This window comes from Heterodontus francisci, chromosome 16 (assembly GCF_036365525.1).
Source record: "Heterodontus francisci isolate sHetFra1 chromosome 16, sHetFra1.hap1, whole genome shotgun sequence".
NCBI classification, from domain to species: domain Eukaryota; kingdom Metazoa; phylum Chordata; class Chondrichthyes; order Heterodontiformes; family Heterodontidae; genus Heterodontus; species Heterodontus francisci.
Window position 1 is genome coordinate 81,323,989 of NC_090386.1, and position 23,527 is coordinate 81,347,515.

The 23,527-nt window shown below is 40.2% G+C and overlaps 1 long non-coding RNA gene across 1 annotated transcript; it reads right to left on the reverse strand.

Annotated features, from left to right (window-relative positions):
• Positions 1-732: 732 nt before the first annotated feature.
• Positions 733-23,527, reverse strand: LOC137378237 (uncharacterized). Its single transcript, XR_010976581.1, has 3 exons — positions 22,806-23,527; positions 11,307-11,421; positions 733-904 (listed from the first exon to the last, which is right to left on the reverse strand). It is a non-coding gene; the product is annotated as an uncharacterized lncRNA (long non-coding RNA).

Consider the following 23,527-nt stretch of genomic DNA (forward strand, 5'->3'; position numbering starts at 1 on the left):
TGATGGAGGAATTTCTTCAGAGGATGTTGAACCTTTGGAATTCTGTACCCCAAGGGGCCATGGAGGCAGTCACTGAGTATGTTCAAGACAGAGATTGATAGACTTCTAAATAGATATCAAGGGATATGGGGACATTGCAGAAAAATAGCATTGGAGGTAGATCAAGTTGAATGAAAGAGCAGGCTCAAGGGGCCAAATGGCCAATTCCTGCTCCTATTTCCTATGCTCCTTAATTCATTTATGCTGTCTGCTTCAATAACTTGGTAGTAAATTTTACAACCATTAGCCTTTACACAAAAAATCCAAATCTTCAGTTTTCTGTAATCAGATGTAATTTATTCCACAGAAAGCAAGCCCCACTTCAAACTTTTCATAGCTTACCTGGATATCTTACCTCCAAATCCTTTCAAAAGGTGACAAACTCCTTGGTTAATATATAAAAAAGATAAATTCACTGATTCTGTGTTCACAGTTTGAAGGGAGGGTGGGTTGGAAATAGGACTACAAAATTGCAGTGCTCATTCCCTGCCTTGCGCTATGTGCGACTCCCATGGGAGGAAGGCACCTGTAATTTGCCCTATGATTGATAGATGCCTTGGGAAAGCAGGTGTTTTATGAATTGAAAATGTACCCAGCAGTTTAACAGTAGTTTTTCTTTTTACCAGTGGAAAAATAGAAAAAAGAGAACTAATCATAGTGAAGCTTTAAAAGCATTAGATCTGGTCAGCAGAATATGTAGCTAGAATAGAAATTTATTGATTACAGTGGGTGAAGATTATCTTCAGGTAAAGCAAGTTGTTGTTCAAGAGGCATCCAGTATTGTACAGACAGGAAAGAAATTATGTTCTTGATAGAAGTCACTGTGGTAGTTGAAAGTAGATGGCTGATATTCACTTATAATATCCTATCAAAACAAAGAAAACAAGGCAGACTGATACAAGAGGATGATTTCAAAGAAGTTATGGACAAATTGTCAAAACTACAGTTAATATAAACCAAGTGATCCATTTTGGAAGCCTCAAGAAAGCTAGGTAATACTATGCTAGTCATACTACAATCATACTTCTAGGACCAAATTGCATGCATTTCACAGTACCTTCACTGTTCAATAGGTGCATGCATCTTGCAAGTGCTATTTCAGCAGGATAGATAAAATGCTAGCAAACTAAATAAAAGGAGTAAACTGTTCCATTTTGGTCTTAATGTACATTACAACTTCAGGGTGTGCAAAGGTGCTTTATAACAAATGGATTGTTTTTGAATTGCAGCCAGTTCTTGTACTAGGAAACAGCAGTTAATTTGTTTCCAGTGTCATGATCCTTTTTTTGGGGAAATGTAAGACAGCAAAGTATCAGTTACTGCATTAAGGGAGCAAGCTTCAGGCGTTACCAAGTAAAGGTGCATCTTGGTTGCTCTGGATACAACTGGAGACTGAGAACAGGACATACAATGTTGCGACTGACTTCTGAAAAACTGTCTTTTGCAGAGACAGTTGACACAGCTGGGCCAGCCTGTACTGAAGGGGAGATCTCAGTCAAATTATACTGAAGGAAGTGAATTTAAACTTTTTTTTCAAAAAACTCAAGTTCTAAAAGTTAAGTCAGATTGATTCTTTTGAAAGTGGTTGTGAATTGTTGATCTGCTGTGGTCATCACTGGAAAGAAGAGTTTGAAGCTTCAACTATTGAAGTGAACTACTGAATGGCCTATTGTTGAAGAACTGTTTTCCTTTCCTCATCAACCCCTGGAAGATTGAGTGGACTTTGAATCGGGACTGTTTGTCAGGAAGTGTAAATCAAGGACTTTACTTTTTTTTTAAAAAAATAAAATGTTTCATCATAGTAGTTGATGTTTTAGTTTTTTAACAAAGTTAATTTGTTATCTAAAGATACCTGATTTGGTTTGCCTCATTCAGGGATTAATAGATCGTTCAATTCAGCTGTGGCTTTTTGATTTGGGAACGCTTAAAGTGATGTTATGTGACCTGTGGAGTGATGGGACTGAATTGATAGTGCATTGCTCCCACTGCAATCAGAATCATATTTTGATTGGGGGGGCTTTGTCTGAAGTGATTCTGCCATAACAAACTGGGGGCTCATTTGCAGTCAAATCATTTTAAGTGGCTCACATCTGGGATTAGAATCAGACTAACTGAAGGGCTCATGTTTGGAATCATTACTCACTAGTCTCTGGGATAACATTTCAATTGGGGTCTTGCATCATTAATTTCTCATGTCTGGGATCATATCAATTGGAAACTATTAATTTGATTGTAATTGGCATTAGATTTAGATCCTAACAAAGAAATAAAAGAACCAGGTCTCATAAGGTACCATCTATAGCATTGTATGGCATTCGCAGTTGCAGCAGAGTTTTTGGGAAAGCAGAATAGTTCCCTAACTGACTTGATAACTTCAAGAGTAAATTAAAAGAATCGGCAGCAAAATTGGAGTTAGTATTGAAATTAGGTTCCAAAAAGCAGAGATAATTGACATAGCCCAACATCTAGAATTAGATGGGGAATGAGGAACAAGAAAGTAGGAAGTCCAAGAGTGATGCAGTGGTATTGGCTAGGATTCGGTTAGAAATGAAAAAACAAGAATTAAGAACTTGAATTGGGAAAAAAAAGAAAAAGCAATAGCATTAAGAAAACCTGAATTGGAAGACAGGGAGAAAGAGCATTTTAGAGAGAAAGTGAAAGAGGAGAGGGAATTTAAGAAATGGAACCAAGACAAAAGGGTAGTTTCGAATCCAGGGAAAATTTGGGTCTGGAAGAATCTTAATTTAGCTCAGAGCAGCTAAAAAAGTTGTTTAAATTTATACAGGTTCTTCCCAAGTTTGAGGAAACGGACAGAGGCATTTTTCATATTTTTTTAAAAAATAGCCAAACAGATGAAATGACCGAAGGAAAGCTGGACATTGCTTATGCAGGGCAGGTTGGTAGGCAGAGCTCATGAAGTTTATGCCATGCTTCCCGAAGAGGCTTCTGCAGATTATGAGATGGCAAAAAGGCTATTCTCGCTGTGTACGAGTTAGCCCCTGAAGTTTACAGTCAGAGTTTAGGAACTTAGAGATTGGCTGGGCAGACATTTAGAATTTGAGGGCGAAGCAAATTACTTTTGACCATTGGATATGGGCATTAAAAAGATAAAAACCACATATGAGAACCTTTGAGAATTGATTCTCTTAAAAGAGTTTAAAAACTCCATTCCTTCAGTCATGAGAACTCAGATAACCTGAAAGTTTTGAAAGCTAGGCAAGCAGCAGAAATTGCTGATGATTTTGAGCATGTGAATAAGCCAAACTCTTTTGTCTGTCACCCCCATAAACCCAGGAAGGATAGAAAGTGGGAGTGTGAAAGGAAGGCAAGTAGCCAGGGACAAGGAATAGCTGGGAATGTCCCAGGATCACCACCTCAGGTCAGAAAGGAAGGTGCTGAGGGTGGAAGTGAGGTTCACAAACCAAAGTGTTGTCATTGCCACAAAAACAGGTCATCTTTGTTCAGAGTGCTGGAAATTGTGAGGTAAACCCATAGGACTTGTTGGGGTACACAAAGCTAATGTAGAGAAAAGACTGAGTATAGTAGACCAGGCTATAGCTTTAACAGCTGTGAAACCAGATACCGAAACTAAAAGGAGTTTAGAGGTTAAGAATAAAAATACCTGAGGGTTGGAATGAATTTGTCAAAGGGGAAAGTAACTCCATATCCTGTGAGGCAGGAAAACCTATTATACTCGGACACAGGAGCAACCCAAACTCTTGCTGGGGAAAGATATGGTTTCCGCCAGAGAGCACCTTGAATGCTAAAGCTTTAGTTAATGGAATTGGCAGAGAGTATGTACACCTGTACTTCTGTATAAAGTACACAGTGTCTCAATATCTGGGATAGTAACTGTAGGTGTTGTCCAGTTTGCTAAAGGGAATTGACCTACTCCTAGGAAATGATTTGGCTGGATCAAAAGTATCAGTTCCTCCTATAATTAGAGGAGCCAAGTGAAATTAACGAAATGGAGCAAATACAGGAATAAGTTCTAGGAATATTTCCGGAGTGTGTAGTTACCCAAGCAAGGGCTAAACAGGATCCATTGTTGGAGGTAAAAAAGGGCACCACAAACAGATAGCCAAGTATCTGAAACTTTATTTGGGGATTAGATAATCCAAATGAGACGTTTAACAAAGTCAATTATTGCAGCACAGCAAGCTGATCCAGAGATATACTGAATAGCATAGATGGCTCTGTCAGAAGCTGAGGCAAAAGGAGCTCTGGAAAGCTATTATATGGCAAATGGGGTTTTGAGGAGGAAATAGAGACCGCCTCTTAGGCCTGCTGACGAAAACTGGACAGTTGTTGAACAGATAGTGGTACCACCTAAATATCCCCAAGGAATATTAAGGTTAGCACACAACATTCCTTTTGCAGGATTTAGGGGATTCAGAAGACCAAATCATGCATAAGCCAACATTACTGGCTAGGTCTTACAAAGGATGAGACAATTTTGCAGGACATGCCATACCAGTCAAATGGTGGGGAAAACCACAGTCTACCATAAAACCAGCAGCACTAGTTCCCATACCAGTGATTGAGGAACCATTTAGCAGGGTATTAGTAGACTGTGTATGACCCTTGCCAAAACAAAAAAAAGTGGGGCATCAATACATACATACTTACCATCATGGATATGGCTACTCGATTTCCAGACGTCATTCCTTTGAGGACAATTACTGCTACAGTAGTAGAAAAGTTAACCCAATTTAAAAAAAAAAGATATGTGTTACCACTTGAAATTCAATCGGATCAAGGTTATAATTTCATGTCGAAGATATTTCAAGTAGTCATGGGCAATTTGGGGATTAGACAGTTGAAACCTTCAGCATTTCATCCACAGTCATGGAGCTTGAGAGATTTCACCAGACTCAAAACGATGATTAGAACACTGTCACAAATATCCACATGACTGGGATAAAGGACTAGACTACCACCAGTGACTCATCGAATGAGTCTATGGGTTTCAGTCCTTGTGAATTGGTTTACAAACATGAAATAAGAGGCCCTCAAACTTTAAAAAAAAAAACCAGATTCTTGGAACAAAAGAATGAATCCGATACTAGACTATGTATCTGTGTTCCGGGAAAGGCTTACAAAAGCTTGCAGTGTCGCTCAGGAACATCTTAAAACATCCCAAAATCAATATCAACAAATGGGCATACAAGAATGCAACAGCCTGTGATTTCCAACCAGAAGATGAAGTATTGGTGTTGTTACTGTTACAGGGAGAACTATTAAAAACATGGTAGTGGCCCAGTGTGATCAAGAGTAGATAAGGCAGATTACTTGGTTGACATCCCTGATCGCCAGAACATCCAGTTGTGTCACAACAGTATGCTAAAGCAATATTACTGCAGGGAGGAGGATAAGCCAGTACAGGTACGTCAGGTAATCGGGACTGTGAAGTAAAAAGGATAGTGAGGATGAGGCAGAAGCAGGCCTAGGAAATTCTCAGACTGAACCTCCAATTATCAGATTTGCAAATACAGAATGGCTAGGAAAATTAGACAATATGCTTTTGCACTTAAAGGCAAAACAACCTAACCAGACTTTTCACCACATTTCAAAGAGTTTGTAGTGATAAGCCAGGATGTACAACTTTAGCCAGATGTGGTTATAGGGGGAAACTGTTCCTTTAAAACATCCTTACTGCTTGAATCTAGACAGACAAACAGGCCCAAGTGAAAGCAGAGATCCAGTGCATACTGGAAAACAATTTGATCAAACCTAGTCAGGACAGCTGGAATTCACAGGTGGTTTTGATACCTAAACCTGGTGGGACAGCTCAAACTTGACTATAGAAAAGTCACTGCAGTAAAGAAGGCTGACTCCTAACCAAATTCTCATTAATACGGTATGGACAGAGTGAGCAACACCATGTATCTTAGATAGAAGTGTATTGGAAGGATCCTGTCAAATTCCTTTGAAACCCCAAGACAAGAAAAAAAATCAGCTTCTGCTGCACCAAACAGGGTTTTCTAGTATCAAGTGATGCCACAGATTAAGTGGTACTCGAGAAACTTCAGAATAGTGGTCAGTGCTCCTAGCTGTGCAGTTCACCTAGCTGAGGTGATGGACAATGGGACACTAGGAAGGAAAACATTAAACAACTGGGAGACAATGCTTGTAAATTTGAAATGGGTTAACTGGGACAACCTTAAAAAATTCAAAACTGAAAAGGTTCTAATGGAACTTGCTGTATTCTTAGCATTATTTGAAAAATTACATAGCTATATTGGGGAAAGGTGTTAGTGTTTTTTATTCAAGTACTTTTTTTTTTGCATTAAATGAAACACATTTCAGGAATGGAGTTTCATTTTGCCAGGGGTAGAGGTGTCATGATTTTTTTTTCTCTCCAGGAAATGTGCAGTGTCTTTAGGACAGCAAAGCATCAGTACTGTTTTCAGACAACAAATTTCAGGAGTTTGCAAGTAAAGGTGCATCTTTGTTGCGACTGACTTTTGAAGCTGGGCCAGCTTCCACTGAAGGAGAGATAGAGTCAATTTAAACTGAAAGAAGTGAATGTAAACTTTTTTTTTAAACTCAAAATTCTAAAGGTTAAGCCAGATTGATTCGTTTGAAAGTGGTTGTGAATTGATCTGCTGTGGTCATCGCTGGAAAGAGTTTGAAGCTTCAAATATTGAACTGAATTACTGAATGGTCTATTGATGAAGAACTGTTTTCCTTGGAAGATGGAGAGTTTTTAAAAAAATTTATTCATGAGATGTGGGCATCGCTGGCTAGGCCAGCATTTATTGCCCAACCCTAATTGCTCTCGAGAAGGTGGTGGTGAGCTGCCTTCTGAACCGCTGCAGTCCACGTGGGGTAGGTACACCCACAGTGCCGTTAGGAAGAGAGTTCCAGGATTCGGACCCAGCGACAGTGAAGGAACGGTGATATAGTTCCAAGTCAGGATGGTGTGTGACTTGGAGGGGAACTTGCAGGTGGTGGAGTTCCCATGCATTTGCTGCCCTTGTCCTTCTAGTTGGTAGAGGTCGTGGGTTTGGAAGGTGCTGTCTAAGGAAACTTGGTGCGTTACTGCAGTGCACACTGGTACACACTGCTGCCACTGTGCGTCGGTGGTGGAGGGAGTGAATGTTTATGGATGGGGTGCCAATCAAGTGAGCTGCTTTATCCTGTATGGTGTCTAGCTTAGAGTGTTGTTGGAGCTGCAGCCATCCAGGCAAGTGGAGAGTATTCCATCACACTCCTGACTTGTGCCTTGTAGATGGTGGACAGGCTTTGTGGAGTCAGGAGGTGAGTTACTCACCGCAGGATTCCTGGTCTCTGACCTGCTCTTGTAGTCAAGGTATTTATATGGCTACTCCAGTTCAGTTTCTGGTCAATAGTAGCCCCTAGGATGTTGGTAGTGAGGGATTCGGTGATGGTAATGCCATTGAATGTCAAGCGGAGATGGTTAGATTCTCTCTTGTTGGTCATTGCCTGGCACTTGTGGCAAGTAACATTTGCGTCACACATCAGCCCAAGCCTGCATATTGTCCAGGTCTTGCTACATTTCTACACGGACTGCTTCAGTATCTGAGGGGTCGCAAATGGTGAACATTGTGCAATCGTCAGCGAACATCCCCACTTCTGCCCTTATGACTGAAGGAAGGTCATTGATGAAGCAGCTACCCTGAGGAACTCCTGCAGTGATATTCTAGAGCTCAGATGATTGACCTCCAACAACCACAGCCATCTTCCTTTGTGTTAGGTATGACTCCAACCAGCAGACAGTGTAACCCGATTTCCACTGACTCCAGTTTTGCTAGGGCTCCTCGATGCCATACTCGGTCAAATGCTACCTTGCTGTCAAGGGCAGTCACTCTCACCTCACCTCTGGAGTTCAGCTCTTTTGTCCATGTTTGAACCAAGGCTGTAATGAGGTCAGGAGCTAAGTGGCCCTGGCGGAACCCAAACGGAATGTCACTGAACAGGTTATTGCTAAGTAAGTGCTGCTTGATGGCACTGTTGATGACCCCTTCCATCACTTTACTGACGATTGAGAGTAGACTGATGGGGCAGTAATTGGCCGGGTCGGACTTGTCCTGCTTTTTGTGTACAGGACATACCTGGGCAATTTTCCACAATGCCGGGTAGATGCCAGTGTTGTAGCTGTACTGGAATTGCCTGGCAAGTTCCAGAGCACAGGTCTTCAGTACTATTGCTGGAATATTGTCAGGGCCCATAGCCTTTGCAGTATCCAGTGCCTCCTGTCATTTCTTGATATCAAGTGGGGTGAATCGAATCAGCTGAAGTCTGGCATCTGTGATGCTGGGACTTCAGGAGGAGGCAGAGAGAGATCATCAACTCGGCACTCCTGGCTGAAGATTGTTGTAAATGCTTCAGCCTTATCTTTCGCACTAATGTGCTGGGCTCCCCTGTCATTGAGGATGGGAATATTTGTGGAGCTACCTCCTCCAGTTAGTTATTTAATTGTCCACCACCATTCACAGCTGGATGTGACAGGACTGTGGAGTTTAGATCTGATCCATTGGTTATGGGATCACTTAGCTCTGTCTATTGCATGCTGCTTATGCAGTTTGGTATGCATGTAGTCCTCTGTTGTTGCTTCAGATCTCATTGAGGTATGCCTGGTGCTGCTCCTGGCACACCCTCCTGCAATCTCCATTGAGCCAGGGCTGGTCTCCTGGCTTGATGGCAATGGTAGAGTGGGGGAATATGCCATGTCATGAGGTTATAGATTGTGGTTGAATACAATTCTGCTGCTACTGATGGCCCCTAGCACCTCATGCATGCCCAGTTTTGCATTGCTAGATCTGTTTGAAATCTATCCCATTTAACAGTGGTAGTGCCACACAACATAATGGAGGGTATCCTCAATGTGAAGGCAGGACTTTAGTCTCCCCACGGACTGTGAGGCAGTCACTCATACCAATACTGTCATGGACAGATACAACTGCAGCAGGCAGATTAGTGAGGATGAGGTCAAGTATGTTTTTCCCTCACCACCTGGGGTGGCATAATGGCTACCACTGTAGCCTCACAGCTCCAGCAACCTGGGTTTGGATTTGGGTACTACCTGTACAGAGTTTGCAAGTTCTCCCTGTGACCATGTGGGTTTCCTCACACAGCCAAAGACTGGCAGGTTGATAGGTAAATTGGCAATTGTAAATTGCCCCTAGTGTAGGTATGCAGTAGGAGAATTGAGGGAAGGTGGGGATGTGGTAAGGAATATGGGATTAATGTAGAATTAGTATAAATGGGCAGTTGATGGTCAACAGACTCAGACCAAAGGGCCTGTTTCAGTGCTGTATCACTATGACCTACCACTGACCCAGTCTAGCAGCTATGTTGTTTAGGACTCAGCCAGTTCAGTCAGTAGTGGTGCTACCAAGCCACTCTTGGACATTCAAGTCCCCCATCTGGAGTACATTGTGCCCTTGCCACCCTCAGTGCTTCCTCCAAGCAGTGCTCAACATGGAGAAGTAGTGACTCCTCAGCTAAAGGAGGGCAGGAGATTTCCTTGCCCATGTTTGACCTGATGCCATGAGACTTCATGGGGTCAGGAGTTGATGTTGAGGCCTCCCAGGGCAACTCCCTCCTGCCTATATACCACCTCTGCTAGGTCTGGGACAGGACATACCTGGCGATGGTGGCATCTGGGACATTGTAAGGTATGATTCCATGAGTATGACTGTCAGGCTGTTGCTTGTCTAGTCTGAGACAGCTCTCCCACCTTTGGCCCCCAGATGTTACTAAGGATTAGGTTTGCCATTGTCTAGTTTCCTTTTTATTGACTTTGTAGCAGTTAGCTATAACTGAGTGGCTTGCTAGGCCTCTAAATAGCACTGCAGGATGTTCACTTAAGAGTAACAGATCAATAACAAAAAAAAAAAAACACTTCTGGCAATGCAGCACTCCCACAGTACACAAAAGTATAGCCATTAGAAATTTTTGCTCAATAGTATTGGAGCTCATTTTTAGAAAAAACTGACATTTGCAAAATGATTCCATTGATTTGCTGATGGTGCAACAATCTCTTGCTTTTCTGCCTGAGTTTGTTAGTGTTTGAGGCAAATATCCAGGCAGTGATATTTTCTCAATGGCTGTAAATGAGTAAGTGGATGTATTATTGATAAACTACACAATCTGTACATCTGCACTCAACCAAGGAATTGAGAATCAGAAGATCAGGAACTATTAAATAAAACTGGATATTAGATGTAAAAACATTGGCAGCTTCATAAAGACATCACCCTGTATGGAATAAATGGAGGCATTTCATGCTCAGTTCCTTGTGGTTTTAAAGGTAAAGCTATATCAATAGACTGTAAACAAGGTTACAATCTGCAGTTTAAGGGCATAAGAGATTTTATAAAATATGTTTTTAAAGTTCAGAAGAGATGCCACATTTGTTTATTGGAACATTAAAATAAAAGACAGATGAAAGCAGGCACAGACATGGATCAAAATTGCAGCTCAATTAAGTGTTTCTTCAGTCTTCAACCAGGAGTTTCTTTCCAGATTGGTAAACCACAGCTTAATTAGGTCATTGCAGAATATAAAAAAGTGCAACAGTATAATTGTCAAATAGTGATGCTCAAATTATTGGCTATTGTATGTATCTGATTAAGAAGAAAGTGGAACTAAAGATTTTCTCCAGAAAAGAAACATTGAAATTACAAAAATAATGCTAGATTTATTGCCCTGCAGAATTGAGAGTAATGAAATCAAGATAAGGGGCTTAGGACTACTGTGCAGGTGAAAGATGCACACTAATAGTGGAGCTGAACTGCCCATTTAGTATTGTATTGTTACAGCAGTGTAACAATTGTACAATTGATATTGCTGAACAGCTAGGTGGGAGCAAATCAGTAGTATGGTAGCATAGTGGTAATCACTGGCCGAGTAATCCAGAAACAAACTAAATGTTACAGGCCACCACAGCAGCTGGGGAACTTAAATTCAATTGATTAAATAAAAACTAAAATAAAAGCTAATCAGTAATTGCGACCATTAAACTACTGGATTGTGGTAAAAACCCATCTGGTTCACTAATGTACTTTAAAGGAAATCTGCTATTACCCAGTCTGACTTGAAACTCCAGACCAACAGAAATGTTGTTAACTCAGCTTTCCTCAGATGTCCTAGCAAGCCACTCAGTTGTATTCAAGTTGGCAGCTCACCACCAGCTTCAAGCAGTTAGGGATGGGCAATAAATACAAACCTTGTCAGTGACTCATGTCCAGTGGATGAATAAAAAACCTTTAATCACAAACTAAAGTTATTACACCTACACTTGCTGTAGTGATATCTTGCATATCTTCTGTTGATTTGCTTCAGTGGACTCTAGTCAATATATGGAATCCAGAGACAGAAGATTTGACTTCACTCTTGAAGGTCTGTAGGTAACTAAAATGTGGGAAAGATTAAAAACACCTTTAGATTCAATACAGTGGCAGTGACATTGTTTTTATAGATAGCATAGTGTACTAAAATTATTTTTTATTTTCATTGTACAAGCAGGGCCACAAGATATTTTCCTAAATCTCATCCTGCACATTTGCCACTAGACTACTGGTGACAGGATGATTGGAGATCCTGGTCCAATTAAGGGACACCTATGTGGTTGCAACCAAAGTTGGTAATACTCCTAGCTGGACCACCTTTGGCAGTTAGATCACTATTACTGGATTAGCAACCAAGAGGTCAAAAGTTCAATTCTCATCATAGCTACATGTGAAATGGAGTTCAATAAATCTGTGCAATGTTTTCAGTACTTGGACTATAATTACATTTCCACTGTATTCTAATATCTTAAATTTTCAAGCCACAAATTACAAACAAAAAGTGCCTAAGAAATTAACAAGTCAGTTTTCTATTTAAATGTATCCATGTTGGGCTGTTGGTCACCAAATTCTCCCACAAGGAGTGAATCATTTTACTGCCCTGCAATACCACAGGCTCCTTTTCTGTATTAAGGCCATTAGGAAAATTACATTTTGTGCAGAGATCTCTTGCAACATTTTCTACATTCAACTGCCTAAAATATATTTTGAAAGTTACACAAAACATGCAACCTTCACCAAATTCTCCTCTGCAGCTTAAAAAATATATTAGGCTACCCTGCTCCTGAATACTGAAGAGACCCAAATCTATGAGATGGCCTTATATTCAAAGATGAATTACTACAGAATAGGAGTAGCTATAGCTGCAAAATGTTTAACCCGTTTTGGGCTCCAAAAGAAATGTGAAAATTGTTGAAATCAGATTAATTATCACAGCCCACAAACCAGTATGTGCTCTTCAATTTGAAATTCTTTGAATTTAAATTACTTTAATTTCACTCAAAAACCAATGCTGTTATTTTATTAGCTTTAGCATAATACTGTTGAACAGGTTTTGCAGCTTGATTTTCAAAACCTAGTATTTTCACTGAAAAGAATGACAGTAGAAGGAAGAGACAAATTCTGAACTCTTGGATTATATACTAATGCAGTACAAGTGTATGATTCGACCACAAATTCCTTTAACCAGCTAGGATGTTCAGAAAATTGACAATTGTACAAAGTGATATCTATTTCACAGGGCAGCAGTGGCAGTGGTTAGCACTGCAGCCTCAGCTCCAGCAACCTGGGTTGAATTCTGGGTACTGCCTGTGTGGAGTTTGCAAGTTCTCCATGTCTACGTGAGTTTCCTCCGGGTGCTCCAGTTTCCTCCTACAGCCGAAAGACTTGCAGGTTGGTAGGTAAATTGGCCATTATAAAAATTGCCCCTAGTATAGGTAGGTGGTAGGGGAATATAGGGACTTGAGGATGTGGTAGGAATATGGGATTCATGTAGGATTAGTATAAATGGGTGGTTAATGGTTAGCACACAGTCAGTGGGCCAAATTGGGTGGCATAATTGTTAGTCACTGGTCTTTTATCATGGCTGGAATCAGATTGATCCCAAAAGCTCCCATCAAGGTGGCTGTAAAGTCCCATGAAATGAATCTGGGTATTTGCAATCTAGTTCCTATAGCACAGCTGCTCTAATTACCACTGTACACAAGTCACAAGTGAAAAATCACTGGCAGATTAGTGATGTACAATTCTGAGGCTTGAAAGCAAGTCACAGCCTTCACATTAGTGGGGTAGGGAGATTGGTTAGGAGGTAGAAGGCAGAGTAGAGATAATGGACATGTACCCCAATTAGCAGATGTGACTAGTGGTGGTCCCAAGGATCTGTACTTGAGCCTTTGCTTTTCACTATATTTAATCAATGACTTGAAATGAAGAGCCCCATGTCCAAGTTTGCTTAAACTTAACAAAAAGTTGCAAAGGGACATTGATAAAACTGGCCAGACTGCATCTGGAATGCAGCTTCCAAACACCACCTCAGGAGGGGATGCAGCAGATTCACCAGTGATACTGAAGGGGAAATGGAATTCAATCCAATGAAAATCAATCCAGAGAAGGGTGATGTAATGAATTTGGGGAGGACAAAAAGCAAGGGAATACACAATAAAATGAGGGTATTGAGGGAATAGAGAAAAAGACACCTTGGAGTGCATATCCACAGGTCCCTAAAAGTGGAACAAGTAGTGTTACAGAAGTCATAGGAAAGGTTCTTTTATTAGCAGAAGTTTAGAATACAAAAAGGTGATTTAATGCTGGTTAGGCCACAGCAGGAGTACTACACACCATTCTAGTCACCACATTACAGGAAGGTGATAATTGCTCTGGAGAGTGTACAGAAGAGATTCACAAGAATGTTGTCAGGCCTTGTAAATTGCAGCCAAGATTGGATTGACTAGGGTTGTTTTCCTTAGAAAAGAGGCGGAGGTATGACTTAATTGCATACAAAATTATGAAGGCCTAGATAGAGTAGGCAGGAAGGGCTGGTTTCTCCTAGTAGAGAGGAGAATTACCAGGGGGCAGAGATTGAAGTGATTGGTAGAAAGATTAGAGGAGACATGAGGAAAGACTGAGGGTGTTGGGCCTGGATCAGAGAGAGACAGAAATCCTCAATTTATTTTAAAAAAGGTACTGGATCAGCACCTGAAGTGCTGTAACCTGAAAGGCTATGGATCAGGTGCTGGAAGGTGGGATTAGAATGGGCAGCTAGTTTTTCAACTGGCAGACATGCTGAAACTTCATGGTTGAATTTACAAGGAAAAGGTAGATTTGACTTATTCCCTGAAAAATCATTTCTTCTGCTGTGGAAAAGATCCACAAGCAGGCATAACAAAATTAGAGCTAAACTGTTCAGGGGTGATCAGAAAACAAGGGTAGGGCAATTCAGTAACTTGAGAAACAAGGACAAATATGGTGCCCTTATGAATTACAAATTAATTTTCATAATTTGTCATGTGAGCAAAAGCTTTTCAGTCTAAGGCATGCCACTATCATAACCTGCCACAACTTATTTTCTTAGAGGCAGGAAATTCAGTGAGCAGAGTTTGGACAGTCATGGATGGATGCAATGAAAATTACTATGGTGAGTAATCTTTCCTTCATTGAATACTTGCTTAAAAGTGAGCTCTCATTTCACACTTTCCAGATGAAATGTTAAGCCAAGGTTCTGCCCACCTGTTGATAAAACTGTTTGGAGTAGCACAAGCTGGCCTGGTGATCTTGTCACTAGAAAGCCAACTGCTCAATCAATTCTATGTTATTTAGTGCAGAACTGCTACAAGTTCACCACCAGAGGCATTCTATTGGATGAGCAATATGCTTTATTAAATAATTCAATTTTACTTAACTCAAAAGGGCTTTGATAGATTAATGGACAGAAAAGGAGACAATGGAAAAACAGATAAGAAAAGCATGTAGGATGGCAAAGAAAAGGTAGTATGAGGACCATTGCAAGGAAAACTGGAGAAAAAAGGCATAATGAGCACATTGCATGAGAAAGTTAAAGCACTGAAAAAATAGCCACAAATAGCTGTATAATGAGCTAGGGCAGTGACCTTTTCTTCAAAAAAAAAGAAACAGGTAGAGTACATTAGTCATTCAGCTCACTAAGAAGTGAATTGGTACCACAAGAGGTAAGAGAAGGACCAGAGATAGAGGTAGAATTCAGTGTAGCAATCAAAAAGATGAAAGCAAAGAAAGCACCTGGAATTGATATGATACCAACAGAATGCCTGAAAGCCCTAATGTTAGCATTGGAAACAAATGTCTGCAAAAAAATTTACAGAACAGGATTCATACTTATTGATCTTCATGTTCATTAAGCTCCCAAAGAAGCCAAAAATCCTAGAGTGTTCAGAGCACAGGATAAGCCTCTTGAGCAATGGGATGATGATTTTAATAATCATTTTGAAAAGAAATTGCCAATCTATTGAAGCAGAGATAGATGAGAGTCAGGTTTCAGACCAAAGGAAGGAACAAGGGGCATCTTTAACTTGGGAGTAATGAGTGATTGAAAGATATGGAAGCAGAAAAAGCTATGTGTGCATGCTTCATAGATTATAAGGCATTTGATAGTTTACCAGTAGAAAATAATGGAGTGCTTAAACAAACTGGAAACTGACGAATGATAAATGATAATTCAGAATCGATATCGGAAGCAATGACAAGACTTGATAGCATGTCAGTTTCCTAATCAAAAGTGTGTCAGGGTTGTTTTATGTCCCCAAAACAGTTCAACTTGTACACTGAAACCATCTTCAGAAACAGAAGACCTACTTGGGACAGCTCATCACTGATGGAGATTTGACAAATCCAAAGGAGAATTGAGATAACCAAGACCAGCTTTGTCAGAATGAAGGATTTAAAGAAGCTGACCCTGAACCTTAGGAAGAGAATGCAGAGATGCTACATTTTGGCATCTATGTTATATGGCTTGGAGACATGAACAAAGAGACTATTGATAAGCTGAATGCATGAGATGTGGACAAAGAATGTTCTGCATATTAGACAAAGATAAATGAGGAAGTGCCAGAAACAGCAGGAGGGGAAATTAGTGCACAACAATATTTCAATCACATTAGAGCAGTAGGTAGACAGAATTATTGGAAGGAAAGATTGAAAAATGTAGGAGGGAAGCAGAGAAGATAATGGATAACAGACTGGATGCAGTTGACCTATGCAGAATGTGCAAGGACAGCACAGACTGAGGTGGAGATCTGTGACAGTCGACCTTCTGGGATGAAGGCAATCAGTTGAAGATCTCCTACACAAAGTATGTAAAAATCATGCCAAGAATATTTGCCAGTTCAAGTCAGTTTTTTCTTTTGAGAATGCAAGTGTTTTCTTCAAAAGTAGATTTGTGATCTTCAAGATTAGGGATATCAATACTAGGAAAATGCAACTTCTGTCTTGTACTGCTCAAAGCATAGAGATCAGGTATGGCACAAAAATGCACTCAATTTATTCTCACTTCAAAAAGCTACCTAGCTTTATTTTATGTTTTGTCAAACCACCTTTTCTAGAGCAGAAAACTTTGTTACAGAAAGTTATTAAAGCACAAGTTTACTAAACTCCATAACTTTGAAATACTTGCTCATTGAATTGCACTATGATATTCTTTTCTACCCCTTGAAAGGCAAAACTGAATGTTAACACTTTAAAGCTTCATTAAAATCCAGACCAGGTAGATTAGAATATTCAGCAATCCTCCTAGAAAGAGGGAGGAAAGACAGTTTGAGGTATCCTGATGAACAGCATTCAAATTTTCAATACTTGAACTCACATGGAGTACTCAAGTGAAAGATCACTTAGTGGAACTTGAATACTTTGGGACCAGGTAAGAGGGAAGAGCCCTACTTTTAAAGCACAGGTGTTTAAATGAATGTCATGGTAGAAATTCATCAGGTCTGATAACATTAACTGTTTCTCATGTTGCAGGCCTGACCTTTCATCAGTTTTGAAAAAGGATCATTGTCTTAGCATTAACTGTTTCTCTCCTGATGCTGCCACACCTGCAGTATTTTGCTTTTGTATGTCACAGTAGGCTATTGGATTTTCCTATACTGTAGATGTGCAGCCCTTTCCTATCCTGAGTGGTGTGAAACAGGGCTGTGTTCTCGCACCCACACTTTTTGGGATTTTCTTCTCCCTGCTGCTTTCACATGCGTTCAAATCCTCTGAAGGAATTTTCCTCCACACAAGATCAGGGGGCAGATTGTTCAACCGTGCCCGTCTAAGAGCGAAGTCCAAAGTACGGAAAGTCCTCAGAGAACTCCTCTTTGCTGACGATGCTGCTTTAACATCTCACACTGAAGAATGCCTGCAGAGTCTCATCGACAGGTTTGCGTCTGCCTGCAATGAATTTGGCCTAACCATCAGCCTCAAGAAAACGAACATCATGGGGCAGGACGTCAGAAATGCTCCATCCATCAATATTGGCGACCACGCTCTGGAAGTGGTTCAAGAGTTCACCTACCTAGGCTCAACTATCACCAGTAACCTGTCTCTAGATGCAGAAATCAACAAGCGCATGGGTAAGGCTTCCACTGCTATGTCCAGACTGGCCAAGAGAGTGTGGGAAAATGGCGCACTGACATGGAACACAAAAGTCCGAGTGTATCAGGCCTGTGTCCTCAGTACCTTGCTCTACAGCAGCGAGGCCTGGACAACGTATGCCAGCCAAGAGCGACGTCTCAATTCATTCCATCTTCGCTGCCTTCGGAGAATACTTGGCATCAGGTGGCAGGACTATATCTCCAACACAGAAGTCCTTGAAGCAGCCAACATCCCCAGCTTATACACACTACTGAGTCAGCGGCACTTGAGATGGCTTGGCCATGTGAGCCGCATGGAAGATGGCAGGATCCCAAAGACACATTGTACAGCGAGCTCGCCACTGGTATCAGACCCACCGGCCGTCCATGTCTCCGTTATAAAGACGTCTGCAAACGCGACATGAAATCGTGTGACATTGATCACAAGTTGTGGGAGTCAGTTGCCAGCATTCGCCAGAGCTGGCGGGCAGCCATAAAGACAGGGCTAAATTGTGGCAAGTCAAAGAGACTTAGTAGTTGGCAGGAAAAAAGACAGAGGCGCAAGGGGAGAGCCAACTGTGCAACAGCCCCAACAAACAAATTTCTCTGCAGCACCTGTGGAAGAGCCTGTCACTCCAGAATTGGCCTTTATAGCCACTCCAGGCACTGCTTCACAAACCACTGACCACCTCCAGGTGTGTATCCATTGTCTCTTGAGATAAGGAGGCCCAAAAGAAAAAAGAAAGATGTGCAGAGACATTTGTTTTATGTCCATCCTCACTGTCTTACTCTACAAAGTTGCTGGCTATCAGCAGCATTTGAAAAATTATTGTTTACTGAAAAGATTCATGCTAAGATTGTAGTGACAAAAGTTGTGTTAGTGCTGTACTAAACAATATTCAGCACAAGAGTCCAAACTACTCAACCCATCTTAAAAATTCTACCATTTGAGCAATAGCATTACACTTTACAGTTCATAGTAAAAGTGCTTTCAAATCTTACTGATCTTTGACATGTAGAGTGCACAACTTAAAAAGGACCCCTGTGCATCTTCTCTTCATGCCCACCTGTTAATTTTGGATTTAGAAGTACAAACAGTTGCTTTAAAATGGGTTATTGTAGAGTATTGATTAAAGGGAGTTGAAGCAAAATTACCATAAAACTAGATTCAAGATCATTTGCATAAAGTGGTAATATAAAAAGTGCTCAGATTCAAGGATCACATCTAACCTAACTAAAATTGGACTTTGCTGAAAGTTACAAAAGTGATTAAATTTACAACCCTCTAGAGGATCCACCATGAAATTCTGAAGCACTAGGAAAATACAAGTGCTGTACATTAGGCTAACTAGTTGGTTATAGCAAGTCAAGAATCTCAATTCCAAAAACCAAGCATGAAATTTATTTTGATAATGAACACCTTACAAGTATTCACACATTTAATAGTTTACAATTCTTTCCAGGTGAAGACTTATTCCAGATTTGTTTTTGCAAGAGGCAAAAGTGATGCAAACTAAATAAGAGGGGGTGAAAAGAATTGGAATCCCAGTGTTCAATGTTTAAGATTACAACTGCAGAAATTAACATTCTAGTTAAAAAGTTTGCGAAAAAGGATCAATATTAACCACTGTTGAATGGATTATAGAAGCAAATAAACAGACATCTAAAAGGCCTGCCATGCCACTGATTACATTTTTAAGCAATCTTATGCAACTTGGCATCATTAAAGACAGTCATGCAGATCCCACCTGACGAGAATAAGGCACATTAATTTTGCTACATGGTCATTAAACTTCAAATTGTTGCTGGGAAGAGGGCTTCACAAGGTATTGCCAGGCCCCTAGCAGGAAAGACTTCTTTTGCATACTAGCAGACAGTGTTAGAACAAAGGAATCAGTCCCTGCTCCCAATATGCAGAAGACATGGTGAGACCAGTTTAGTCACATGACTAACTGGCTGTTTGAGTTTAAAAAAACTCAAAGCTCCTAGATTGAAAACATCTCAGCTTTGGAATCCACTGAAGACACAGGAACTCCAAAAGAGAAGTCTCCTACAGTGAGGAAGGTTTAAGAATGCTGGGCCCCAATGAAAAGCAAGTGTTACCTACAAGAACTAATTACAAAAGGACGAGACAGTGAACGTGAAGCACAGTAATGAGAAATTCATATTACCTCAAACCTCACCACTTTCTCCTGCTTTTTTGTCTCTATGCATGCTAGTGTGGGGTGCAGTATGTATCTGCAAGTGTTAAAACTTAAAACTAAGTCAGTTAATAAATTTCACTTTTCTTTAAAGAAAGCCAGAGCTCATTTCTGTGCCTTAATTGGAAAGCAGTGAAACATTCACTAAAGTGGAAGCTAAAAAAAGTGTTTAAAATTAAACCCTGTTACAGTAAGACTAGGTGAAGGCCAAAATGGACCCCTATACACCTCTCACCTGGTCATAAGACATTTAAAAATACAGTCAGGCTATGAAGTGGAAGTGTAAAATTTACAGGAGTTTGTACATTCAATCATTTCACCCTAAATTCTGCATACTAGCACTACCCCTACACTAATCGTTTTATAAAGAGGTTTGTACACAAATTATCTAGCACTGCTTAATCTAATAAATTTGGTGTGAAATTACACAAAATGCAACATACTTTATAAATGTCTCATTTCCTTTGTGGAAACAGTACACTTAAAGTGTAAAGCATACAATTTAACATTTGCCAATTTAGGAAATTTCACATTCATTGAAGTTTTGACACAATGTATGGAAGCTCAACCATCCTGGAGGTTATCCAACCAAACGCACTAGTGTTAAAGCTTATTGTCATTTGTAATTAAAAGTTTGTCATGGTCTAGATTAAAAAGACCAAACTAAAAGACAAAACTAGACTGAAATTAATACACAATAGCATTATCCATCTCCTTTGAAAGTTGTGAAAGGAGATAGTCGGGTATTATGCAATAAGCACACTTGGGGGTGGGTTTAAAGAACTGAACAGCAATTGGACACCAGCTTACTACACCTGTTAAAAAGGTGTCAGCCTTCTCTATTCAAGGGAAGAGAAAAGGTTATACTTAATACAAGTTGCCCTCTGACCCAATCTGATCTCTAGTATAAAGTCAATACCAGAACTCCAACTAATCATTTGTTAGAGCTAGCCATCAAGTAGCCCATTACTTGGATGAGCAGTCTGAATACATTGGATACATGTTAAATTAGCAGCAATGTTTGAAAGGTTGTGTAATATCTAAAGTGATTGCTTGTAAAGTAAAAAGAAATTAAACAATCTAACTCAGTTACTCCAAGAAATGTAGAATTGGAATACAAAGATTGCTACAACCACAAAGTATTTCAATATCCAATATAACGTGGATAGTCTCAGACGTAAGACAACAGGTTGCAAGCTTAACTTCCAGAAGGGGAATATCAAGTGTACAGGATAATGTTTAGTTCACTGTGGCAATTAATGAATTTTGATCTATCAAAACAAGAACTCTGAAGTAACCATAAAGCATAATTGTTTATTTCATCTACTACACAAAATTGGGGTATGAAAGTGTTATTTTAACTGATCAATAATCAAATGTACAGCATTTAAGGGAAACATTGTTAATTACACAGCAAAACAAATCTTCAGACCCTCCAATTCAGTATCTCAAAAGCAATTTTTGCTATCAATTACTCAGATTTTAACTTTTTAAGGCTTAAAAACTTATCTTATGATCCAGGTTGAGAATTTGTCTATTTCACAACAGAATAGGAGCTTGTCAGTCCAGAGTCTATTCCACCCATTCAATAAAATTTACTACTTCAGCTACACTTTTACAATACCCCATATTCCTCAATAGTTTGAGTAAAAAGTTACATCACTGGTATTAATATACTCTGAGTGAGCATTCAGGGATCTCTGGATAAAGAATTCCAAAGATCCACAGCCCTTTGAATGAATATCATTCATTTTAGTCCTAAAATGGCCAACTTATTTCAAGGCTCTGACCCCTGCTGCTAGACCCCCACCCCCAGCTAGGGGAAAAACATCTTCCTAGCAATTACCCTGTCAAGCCCCTCAACTGTTCCAATGTGATCACCTCCCAAAATTCTAGGGAATGTAGATCCAGTCTGTAAGATCTGACAAAAATCCTCAGATAAATTAGTCTAGTGAACATCATTGTATTCTCTCCTTGGGAAGTATATCCTTCTTTAGAAGGTTGCAGCAAGACTCCTTTCAATAAAGGCCAAAATACATTTGCTTTACAATTTCTTGCTGTGCTTGCCAACTTGAGATTCATGTACAAGGACACCCAGGATCTTCTGAATACCAACATTTAAGTGGAAAACTTCACATTCCAATCATATTCCATCCACCACATTCATCACTCATTTAGCCTATCTAATGCACATCTTCCTCAGCTTACTTTCCCACCTAATTTTGTATAGTCAGCAAGCTTGGATACATCACACTTGATCCCCTTATCAGGGATAAGCACTGAACTTTGCAGTACCCCACCAGTTACTGTCTACAGCTTAAAAATGCCCATTTATTCTTTCCTGTCCATTAAAGCAGCTTCAATCCATGCTAATATATTCCCCCAATCCCATTAGCCCTAATCTCATGCAATAATCTAACAAAAGCAAAAAAACTGCAGATGAAGTCTGAAATAAAAACACTGGAAATTCAGGTCTCCCAGCATCTGTAGGGAGAGAAACACTTAACATTTCAGGTTTGGGGCCTTTAATCTGTGGCATTTCCAACATCATGCTTTTGTGCAAAAACCTGCTGTGCACTTAATCAAGTGCTTTATGAAAATTTTTTAAATGCAGCACAAAGAGACTTAGTTGGCAGGGAAAAAGACAGGGGCACAAGGAGAGAGCCAACTGTGCAACAGCCCCAACAAACAAATTTCTCTGCAGCACCTGTGGAAAAGCCTGTCACTCTAGAATTGGCCTTTAGTCACTCCAGGCACTGCTTCACAAACCACTGACCACCTCCAGGCACATATCCATTGTCTCTCAAGATAAGGAGGCCCAAAGAATGAATGAGAATTATGAAAATACAAACACTTCATTCACTGCTTCCCCTTATCCACCCTACTAGTTATATCCTCAAAAACTAGTATGTTAAAAACAATTGCCCCTTCATAATCCCCTAAAAGGCCCTTTTATTTCCTACAAAGGAATTTAGTCTACAACCTTCTAGAATCACAATACAACTCAATGTTGGAGTTAGAGTAAGTATCCTCACCACTTTATGCAGATTAAATATTGTACAACATAGCATTTATAAAATCTCAGGATACAACTTTTAGACTCACCATGAATTCAATATTTAGTTTAGTCTAAACACTAGCATTAAAGAACTAAAATTTCTTACCTTGGAAGCCCAAGATTTCTTCAAACAGGAAGCAGTGCTGTTTAGTTAAACTGCTTACTTTTGCAGTGAAATATTAAATTGGTAGGAATAACTATCCTTGTATAGTGAGGGGAACTTTCAAGCAGTACGACACAAATTTCGCATGAAACATGTAAAGAAAAGATTCTCATGATTAGTGGGCAATCTTGAACATTTTGCTCCAGAGAGCACTGGCAAAAGTATACCTCATCTCAAATTGCATCCTGAAATACTGTTGCCAACAGCTTGCTGTCGCACGACTCAACTAAAACTACACAAGTTTATTTGAAAAAAATCCGGTTATGGCGTTAACTTCACTTCAGCTGTAACCACATCCCCGCAGGGTTAGGAAATTAAAACGCTCAAAAGTACGTTTAACATGCCCGCTGAGGTAAAGCTGACAAGAGGATGTGAAACAAGTTGCAGTTTCCACACACGCACCAGGTGTGGCGCCCTTTAGCATCTGAAGCCAGGGAGCCATCTTGCACACAATACTGTACAAAGATAAATTCTGAAAATTCGCAGAAAACAGACGCTTTTGATACGATTCTCGTCGAAACCGTCGAGATGGTCGGAGACGGCAGACTTTCAAGCAGAGTACAGCGGGATTAAAGCGTTTCCCTTCGTGTTGTCCCTCCCCAGCGCGTCTCCAGCCCGCTCAGCGCAGTCATTCCACAGCCCAATAACGCGCTCCTTCATTCGCC